Source organism: Cebus imitator, unplaced genomic scaffold (genome assembly GCF_001604975.1).
Source record: "Cebus imitator isolate Cc_AM_T3 unplaced genomic scaffold, Cebus_imitator-1.0 Scaffold564, whole genome shotgun sequence".
Taxonomy (NCBI): Eukaryota; Metazoa; Chordata; class Mammalia; order Primates; family Cebidae; genus Cebus; species Cebus imitator.
Window position 1 is genome coordinate 652,952 of NW_016107879.1, and position 9,990 is coordinate 662,941.

Genomic DNA, 9,990 nt, shown 5'->3' on the forward strand with positions numbered 1-9,990 from the left:
GGAAAGAAAGAAAGAGAGAGAAAGAGAGAAAGAAAGAAAGAATGAGAGAAAGAAAGAAAGAAAGAAATCTAGAAAAATGGACAAAATGAATGAAATAAAACAGCCTGTGGTTGTGATCCCTGGGGAACAGGAAAACAAAGTTGAGTCCTACAGTCCCCTTGACTTTCTGCCTGAGGGCAATCCCCAGACCACAGTGCAAGGGAGGGGTGTTCAGTAGTCTCTCTGAGTTGAGAGGCCACATATAGGAACTTAAAAAGGTCAGGAACGCTACAATTTGTGAGGCACAGTACTAAAGAGGAAGGAACTACACAGAAAAGGAATTCCAGAACTATTCTCAGGATCACCCTGAGTCTTTGCATGAAGATTAATCCACACGTATGTGTGGGTAAACTGCACGAGGCTGGGCAAAGCAGAACGGCTGGAGAGCAGCAAGCTGAACAACAAACAGCTCACCCAGGGCTGAGACACATGCGCGCAGGTTCCTACCAGCCAGAGCAGAGAAACGGTGCTGAGTACCTGGGGCATAAATATAAACTAGCTGTACAATATGGCCTACTCTAGAACTGGCCTACAAAAGCTTTAAATGAGCTTTAGAAGGGTTAAACCAATATACAAATAATTTTGCTCCCTGCCAAAACAAATTTCAATACACCATAAAGCAGTGGTCCCCAGCCTTATTGGGACCAGGGACTGGTTTCGTGGAAGACAATTTTTTCATGGACTGGGGTTGGGTCAGGGATGGTTTTGGGATGAAACTGTTCAACCTCAGATCATCAGGCATTAGATTCTCATACGGAGCATACAATCTAGAGCCCTTGCATGCACAGATTCACACTACGGTTCACACTCCTATGAGAATGCAATGCTGCCACTGATAGCTCAGGCGGTAATGCTCACTTGCCTGCAGCTCACCTCCTGCTGTGCAGTCCAGTTTCTAACAGGCCACAGATGCTAGAAACATCCAGTACAGTCTGTGGCCAGGGTTGGGGGCCCCTGCTGTAAAGGAAGACAACAACATTGAAACCCAGAACAATGGGGCATAAATAATGTCTAGTGGCTGAGCAAAAATTACTAGATATGCCAACAAGCAGCAAAATTTGACCAATAACCAGGAGAAAGAACAGTCAAAAGAAATAGACTCAGATATAATAGCGATAATGGCATTAAGAGACAATGACTTTGAATGGCTATTTAAATATGGTCAATAATTGAAAAATAATCTTGAACATAATGAAAACAGAAATGAAAGGTATATATTTTTAAATGAAACTTTTTTTATAAATGGAACTATAGAAATGAAAATACAATATCCAAAATAAAAAATTCAATGCATAGACTTAATAGTACATTAAATACCACAGAAAAAAAATATTAGAGACCTCAAGGCATAGCAATATTGAGACACAGAGAAGAAAGTTAACAATATGAATGGAGACTCAGTGCCCTGTGGGACAACATTGAGTGGTCTAGCGACCATGTTTATGGAGTCCTAGACAGAAAGGAGGGGAAGGATAGTAAAAGCATTAGAAGAAATAATGTTTTTAATTTAATGTAAATTATAAACACATTTATGTAAGAAGCTCAAAATGAATCATAGACCTAAATGGAAAATCTGAAGCTATAAAAATTCTAAATGAAAACACAGGAACTAAAGCTTTTAATTCACTGAAGAAGAAAATGGATACATTGGACTTCATCTAAACTAAAAAGTTTTGTTCATTGAAAGTCTCAAAAATGAAAAGACAAGCTACGTTCTGGGAGAAAATATTTATAAATCAAATATCTGATTAAAAAAATGCTTGTATTCAAAAATATTTAAAGAACTTTCAAAACTCAATAATAAGAAAATAAGTCACACAATCACAAATGAGCCAAACATTTCACTAAAGAAGATAAGTGACTGGCAAATAAGCACATGAAAAGACATTCAACATCAACAGCCATTAAGAAAAGCAAATTAAAACCACAGTGAGGCCGGGCACAGTGGCTCACACCTGTAATCCTAACACTTTGGGAGACTGAGACAGGTGGATCACTTAGGAGTTCGAGACCAGCCTGACGAATATGATGAAACCCCCATCTCTAGGAAGAATACAAAAATTAGCTGGGCACGCCTGTAATCCCAGCTGCTCAGGAGGCTGAGGCAGGAAAACTGCTTGCACCCAGGAGGTGGAGGTTGCAGTGAGCCGAGATCATACCACTGCACTCCAGCCTGGGCAATGGAGCAACTTTGTCTCAAAAATAAAAATAAAACACCGAGGTATCACTATAGAACTCTTTTAAATGACCAAAAAATATTATTTATTTAGTAAAGAGGAACCTCACTATTCCAAGAATTTGGAAGATTTGGAGTAACTGGCAGTCTCACGCGTTGCTCGCGGGAATGCAAAATGGCTCAACCACTTTGGAAAACAGTTTGATAGCTTCCTATAAATGTGTACACTTACCATTGAACCCAAAATCCCACCCCAGTTATTTGCCCAAAAGAAATGAATATTTATATTCACATAGAAACCTGTATGTGAATATTTTTTGTGGCTGTATTAAAAATTGCCAACCTGGAAACAACCCAAATCATCAATGCATAAACTGTGGTACATCCATACAGTGGAATACCATTCAGCAATAAAAACACATGAAATATTGGTATAGTCATTGAAATACTGTTACACATTATGCCCAGTGGAAAAATCCAGACTGAAAAGGCTACATACGACCTAATTCCACTTATATGATGTTCTGGAAAATGCAAAATTATAAGGACAAAGAGTAGAACAGTGGTGATGCAGACTGAACTGTGCCTCCCATAAAATTCATACGTTGAAGCCCTAACTCCTGATGTGACGCCACAGACAGTCCCTGACTTATGATGTCTACCTTTACGATGGGTTTACCCAGACATAAACTCATTTTAAATCGAGGCACTCCTTACAACTTATTCATACAATGGGGCTATAGTTTCCACTGAATGTGCATCACGTTCACTCTACTGGAAAGCCAAAAAGTCATGAGTCAGACCATCATAAATTAAGGACTGTCTGCTGTGTTGCCAGTATTAAAGGCATTTTCAATTCGTGGTGGGCTTATTGGGACACAGCCCCATTGTAAGTTAGGGAGCATCTTCATTTGGAGACAAGGTCTTTAGGAAGGTAATTAAGGTTAAAGGTTAAATGAGGTCATAAGGGTTGTGGAGCCCTAATCTGGTAGGATAAGTGTCCTTACAAGAAGAAGAGATACAAGCACTTCTCTCTCTCTCTCTCCCTCTCTCCCTCTCTCTCTTTCTCTCTTTCTCTCTTTCTCTCTCTCTTCCCACCATGTACAGACACAGCAGAAAGACAGCCATCTCCAAGCCAGGAAGAGAGGCCTCACAAGAAACCAATCCTGACAGGCTCAGAGGTCAGGAGTTGGAGACTAGCCTGGCCAACATAGCAAAAACCCATTTCTACTAAAAATACTTTTTTTTATAAATAGCTAGGAATGATGACAGGCACCTGTAATCCCAACTGCTTGGGAGGCTGAGGCAGGAGAATCACTTGAACCCAGGAGGCAGATGTTGGAGTGAGTCAAGATCTCACCACTGCACTGCAGCCCGGGTGACAGAGCAAGACTCCGTCTCAGAAAAGAAAGAAAGAACCCAACCCTAATCACACATGATCTTGGACTTTTAGCCTCCAGAATGAGCAAAAATAAATGTCTGTTGTTTAAACCCCCTAGTTATGGTGTCCTTTATGGCAGCCCAAACAGACTAAATACAGTGTAGTTTCTAGAAGTTGAGGGTGGGAATGGGGCACTTTCAGGGGCGACGGAAACATTCTGTACCCTGACTGTGTAGGTAGTTAAACAGCTGCTTGTGTTTGTCAGAACTCACAGAAGTATACACTCAAAAGCATGAACTTTGCAGGATATAAATTATACCTCAATAAAGTGGCAAAAAACTACACATCACTTACAGAGGGACAAAGATAAGAATGATGAAGACATCTCATCAGAAACAATCCAAGCCAGAAGAAACTAGTGTGCGGCAGGGCTGTGGGGCAGGAGCAAAAGCCACGACCTGCATCTCAGAGGAGGTGCCCTTGAGCTCAGACTCCAAGCGGGAGAACAGGCAAGGCATCCAGGAAGAGCATTTTCAGAAGAGGGAGGCAGCAGCCTGGACCTCAGCTCACAGCTTGGAGGGGAGGGGAAGCTCAGCCTGCAAGGTGGGCTCGGGCTGCAAACACAAGGTGGGACCAGGCTCACAAGAGCCTCCAACTCCAGGCTGAGGACGCTGAATTTTACTCTGGAAGTTGCTGAGGTACATCGTGGACAAGTGGCAGCTGCAACGTTTCCCCCTCGCCACGCAGTGCCAAGCATACGAAGTGGCATTCTGCTGGCCCTAACTCAGCTTGGGGACCTAATTTTAGCCCCCAAGCTGTCAGATGTTGCAGAGCCTCCACTCTGGAGCTGCCATGGGCCAATGTCAGCGAGCTGGGAGCGCAGGAATTGCTGAGATAAGCTCCCACGACGGGAACAAGTACATCACCTTCTCCAGCCACATCACGAGGCCCTCCCTGGCCTGCCTGCCCCCCACCTGCTGACCTCACCAACTCCTGGTTACTGTCACTTTGCTCCAGCCACACTGACCCTCTTGCTGCCCCTCCAACACACCAAGCAAACTCCTGCCTCAGGGCCTTTGCACATACTGTGGCTGCTGGAGCCAGAAACACACCTTCCCAGGTCCCCACAGGGCTCACTGTCAGCCATTTCTCAGGGCTCTGTTCACATGCCCCTTGTCAGTGCAGCATGCCCTGACACCCTAACTCAAACAGCCCCCACACCCACAGACAGCCGCATCCCCTTGTCCTGCTGAATCCCTCTTCCTATCACTCACGCCTTTGTTTCTTCAGGAGAGTGGACCCTGAGTGAATATCTATTGAGTGAGGAGGGGATGCCTTCTGGAAACTCCTTCCACCCGAACTCTGGCTCTGATGAAAACTGCCCATGGCAGCCAGACTCCTTGTCATGGAGTGGTGCAGAGGAGGAAAGGCCAGGGCTTGGGGCTGAGATCCACGACCGGCCACATCCTGCAGGGCTGGAGGCTGCCGTTGCCCCTTGTAGGAGTTCCTCCCTCCTGGGTCACAGCTCTAAAATGAGGATTCCAGAAACTCTTACCCTACAACCCAGAGGGCTGCACCAGATTGTAACTCACCCAGTGTCCACTCGGTAACATGTAAAAAGTCTGCATTTGTCTGTTTTCACACTACTATGAAGAACTTCCTGAGACTAGGTAATTTCCGAGGAAGAGCAGTTTAACTGACTCATAGTTCTGCACGGCTGGGGAGGCCTCAGGAAACGTACGATGACGGCGGAAGGGGAAGGGGAAGCAAAGACCTTCCTCACATGGAAGCTGGAAAGAGAGAGCTAGCAAGAGCCGGGAAAACTGCCTTATAAAACCATCAGATCTCACTGTCACAAGAACAGCATGGGAGAAATCGTCTCCATGACCCAATCACCTCCCACCTGGTCCCTCTCTTGACATGTGGGAATTTTGGGGATTATAATTCCAGATGAGAGTTGAGTGGGGACACAGGGCCAAACCGTAACAAGGTCCGCACTACACAGCAGGTCCTGTATGTGGTGCTGGGGTTACACAGCGAGCCAGACAGACATGTTTATTGCCCTGTCCACACTCACCCTTCACCCCAACCACGTAGTTCAATAGCGTAGACATAGAGTCAGCTGGACCATCACAATACTGACTAATAGCAGGTGCAGTACAGGGCAAGTTCAGGGCCTAGGGATCCTGTAAAGGCAGGCGGCCCGGCCTTCATAGGACAAGGTGGTCAAGGACAGCTTCCTGAAGTAAATGACCCCCTGTACAGAGTGGCCTTCATTAAACAAAAGCTGATCATGCATCAGCTTGCCATGGCTCCCCTGGGCCCAGATGCTGAGGGGCGAGGTCCCCAACTCAGCATGGAAGGCCCTCCCCAAATACATCCCTTCCCCCTCACCCCCATGGAGCCTGCACCAGGGCATCACCAGGTTTCTCTCCATGCCCCATGTATCATTATTCATTGCTGCATAACAAATGACCCCAAACATGGAGGGTTAAACAATAGGCATTTGCTACCCTCACAGTTTCTGTGGCTTACAAGGCTGGCCTGGGCAGTGCGGGCTGAGGGTCTCTGGTGAAGGTACAAGCAGACGTCAGCTGGAGAGGTAGTCCTCTGAAGGTTTGCCCAGGTCAGAGGATCTACTTCCAAGGCAGCTCCCTCACACGGCTGGTAAGTGGGTGCTGGCTGGTGGTAGGAGTCCGCAGTTCCTCGCCAACGTGCCTCTTCAGTGTCCTCATGTCATAGGAGCTGGCTTCCCCCAGAGAGAGAGATTCATGAGCAGAGAGGGGTTCACTGAGCAGAAGTTCAATGCCTTTTTGTCCTAGACGCACGCTGCCACCTCTGCTGCACTGCCTCCATCACACAGAACAACCTGGGCTCGAGGTGGGAAGACACCACACAAGGGTGTGAACGCCAGGAGGAGTCCCACATGGACTTGGGGCTGGCTGCCACACACTGTGCCTGTCCCTAGAGGCTGAGCAGAGCTCAGTCTCCCTTGGTCTTCTCCTCTGTGAATTCCTCCTGGCTGTATTTCAGGCTGCGTTAAAAGCTCCCTGGGGTTCCCATTTCACTGGCCTCAACCAAAGCATGGATCCTGTCCTGTTGCAATTGTTTCTCCCTGACCTTTCTTAAGAATGACACTATATTCAGGGGAAAGACCATGTCTGACTCACCTATGTCCCCTACACTCAGCAACCAGAGCATGTTTCAGCACTATATGTGGTTCAATAAGCATCAGTTGGGTGGGTGGATGGGTGCGTGGGGGGGTGGATGGATGGATGGATGGATGGATGGACAGATGGATGAATGGATGGATGGATGAGTTGATAGGTGGATGGATGGATGGATGGATTGATGGGTAGATGGGTAAATGGGTGGTTGGATATATGAGCAGATGGGTGGATGGATGGATGGATGGACAGATGGATGAATGGATGGATGGATGAGTTGATAGGTGGGTGGGTGGATGGATGGATGGATGGATGGATGGATGGATGGATGCACGGACAAGTGAATGAATGCATGGATGGATGGATAGATGAATGTTTGGAAGGACAGATGGGTGAATGGGTGGACGTGTGAGTGGGTAGATGGATGCATAAATTGGCAGATGGATGAGTGGATGGATAGAAATATGGATGGATGATTTGATATGTGGATGGATGGTCAGATGGATGTGTGGGTGGTTGGATGGATGGGCAGATGGGCAGATGGGTGGATGGATGGATGGATGGATGGATGGATGGATGGATCAATGGGCAAGTGAATGGATGAGTGAATGGATGGATAGATGAATGGTTGGGTGAATGGATGAGTGAATGGGTGAATGTGTGAGTGGGTAGATGGATACATAAATCAGTGAATGGACGGGTGGTTGAATGAACAGATTCATGAATGGATGGACTAAAAAATGGCTTTTCTCATATTCTCCTGCAAGGTAATTGCTTGGGATTCTTAGAAATTTAAAGCCAAAAGAGACCTCAAAATTCATCTACAGACACATCCCCAGATCCAGCAATGCCATCATTTATTGAACAGGCCTGGATTCCAAGGGTTGGTAAAAAAAGGGTTTCCTACTCTCCCCATGATCTACCTCCTGGCAGCAATGCCCCCACCTCCTTCTCACAAGTGAGCACATATGCATGTGTGCACATGGGGACACACCACAAGGATGCTCACATGCCCCAGACATGAGGAGGCTGCTGTCATAAAGCAGTCTGCATAGCCCCATGCTAGCCTCACTGAAGCCAACAGTGCCACACAAGGCCAGCTTCACCTAGCATCTCATCCTGAGCTGGGCAAGGGCAGGGCCTGGAGATCCCCAGGGAAGTGGGAGGGGAAGATATCCCTGAGCCCTTCTCACCTGCCCACCTGCTGTGCCATCTGGTCTAACCAGATCTCACAGAGCCCTTCCCCCACCCTTCTGCTTCCCTCCCTTCCTCTCCCCAGAGGCCTCTGAGTGGACCCAAGATCCCCACAAACCCTGTGATCAGGGAATTGAATACTTGCACCAGGTTTTGCTTCTTTTAGGAGGATGGGAAATACTCTTTCGAGCAGACCCCTTTACGGGGAATACAATAATACACAGCCTCGGCCACCACCCAAGATCTTGAGTGAAAGTAAGAAGCAAGCAACTCATTTCCGAGCAAATGGTGAGGATGGGAACTGCTGTGGTCTGGACTTTGGGGCCTAAACTTTAGGCAATCTGGAGAATCTGTTTAAGAAAAATAACACAAAGTGCAAAAAAATCATTTAGAATAAGAAATGACAAATTTGTAAAAAGCTGAGCAAACCATAAATATCAAATCAGAAAAATAGCATATGATTCCATGAGTAAGTAACTGCCTCGGCCACCTAGATAATACTCTTTTTTAAAAAATAATACCCTTTTCCTACATCTTTTTTTGGATGCATATTCTTTGATGGCTTCTTTGTATGACAGTAATTTTGTAATATGATTTATCACAGAGAGAATGAAAGACACGTCAGTCTGCCCTCCAGCACATGTTTTTTGTTTGTTTTTGTTTGTTTGTTTAAAAGCAATTTGTTTACTTTTGATGTCTTAGGGAAATTTCTTTCAATTGCATGGGTTGTTATTGGCAAGGTCATATCTGAAATGTCCTCCACAATTTCTTGTCAGGACAGGGAATCTGTCTAAGAGACTCCAGTTCTTTGATATCATTCATGCTCCTGATGACCACAGTTGGGCAACCAGGCCAACTCAGGCCCTCATCCCCTCTGATCCTGGGAGGAGGAGGTGGCCATGAAGCCTGGACACCATGGCCCTGAGCAAGAAGCACAGCTGTGACTGCTTCGTCTTCCTCCTTGGAGTCAAGAGAGAGAGTCAGTGATCCATGAGGTCCACCTGCCAGGTTGCCACAGCCCACAGCCCCACCCACAGCCCAGGAGCATCTTTCAGTGTAGGGGCAGGGAAGCCCACACTGAACTATGGGACGGACCCACACAAAAGAAAGGCCTGTAGCTTCAGTGTCTTTATCTTCATTGACAATCCGGTGGTGCCTCCTACAAATGCCCAGAGGCTCAGCTCCCAAAGACTGTTTCAGTTTTCCCTTCCTTCCTACAGCCTGGCCCCCACGTGAGGTCCTAGAGGCAAGCCCATGCCTGACACCCAAGGAAGTGGTCTGAATGTTCTGCTGGAAAGAGGGCAGAGAGTGAGCAGAGGAAAGGCACCCAGGTGAGGCTGTGGCCATGCCCAGAGGCCCCTAAATTTTGAAGAACAGTCATTCAAGGCCCTAATTTAGGCCTTCAAAACCTGCAATTCCAGACATTCCCATGGGGAGGCGCTCAGCCCAGTGGTTGAAGACATAGAGACCTCTTTGCAATGCAGGTGTTTCTCCTGGGTCTTCCAGAGAATGTGAGTGGGGCAGGGGGCAGCCCACACCCCCAGCAGCCTTTGCTAAGCACCAGGGAGGGTATCCACACCAGCTGTGGGAATTGGTAAATGCCCCAATTTTATGGATGTGGGAGAAGCTGCCCATCCCTAAACTCCTAACTCAGCCCCCTGCCCTGCCCCCACCACATGAACACTGATCCCACAAATTCTGCCACCACTAGGAAAAGCCAAACGTCTAGACCAAACTGAGGCTCTCAACCTTATTCCCAAGGAAAGACAATTGCCCTGGAAGGATGAGAATGGGGCTGAGGAGATCACCACAAGGGGGCAGAGCGCTCAGCTTTGCTTAGACACAAACTTGCCCTGTGCTTCTGGAAAGTTCCCTACTGCCCCAAGCCTTGATTTCTTCATCTGTAAAATGAGCATGCAAGAAGACATCTCTGAATCCTGCCCAGCTCCAGGGAACTACGACAACGCCGACCTTCACAAAAACACAGCCAGGCTCACCTGTGTCAGCAACCAGTAGGTGCATGCTCCCTCAGC

General features: G+C 47.0%; 1 long non-coding RNA gene across 1 annotated transcript in view; it reads right to left on the reverse strand.

Annotated features, from left to right (window-relative positions):
- LOC108294130 overlaps positions 1 to 9,618 on the reverse strand; it is a 15,018-nt gene extending 5,400 nt beyond the window's left edge. The window contains exons 1-2 of the long non-coding RNA XR_001820916.2: positions 9,608 to 9,618; positions 397 to 400 (exon numbers count right to left, since the gene is read on the reverse strand). This is a non-coding gene — a long non-coding RNA (uncharacterized LOC108294130). The remainder of the gene's footprint in view (positions 1 to 396; positions 401 to 9,607) is intronic.
- Positions 9,619 to 9,990: the final 372 nt, after the last annotated feature.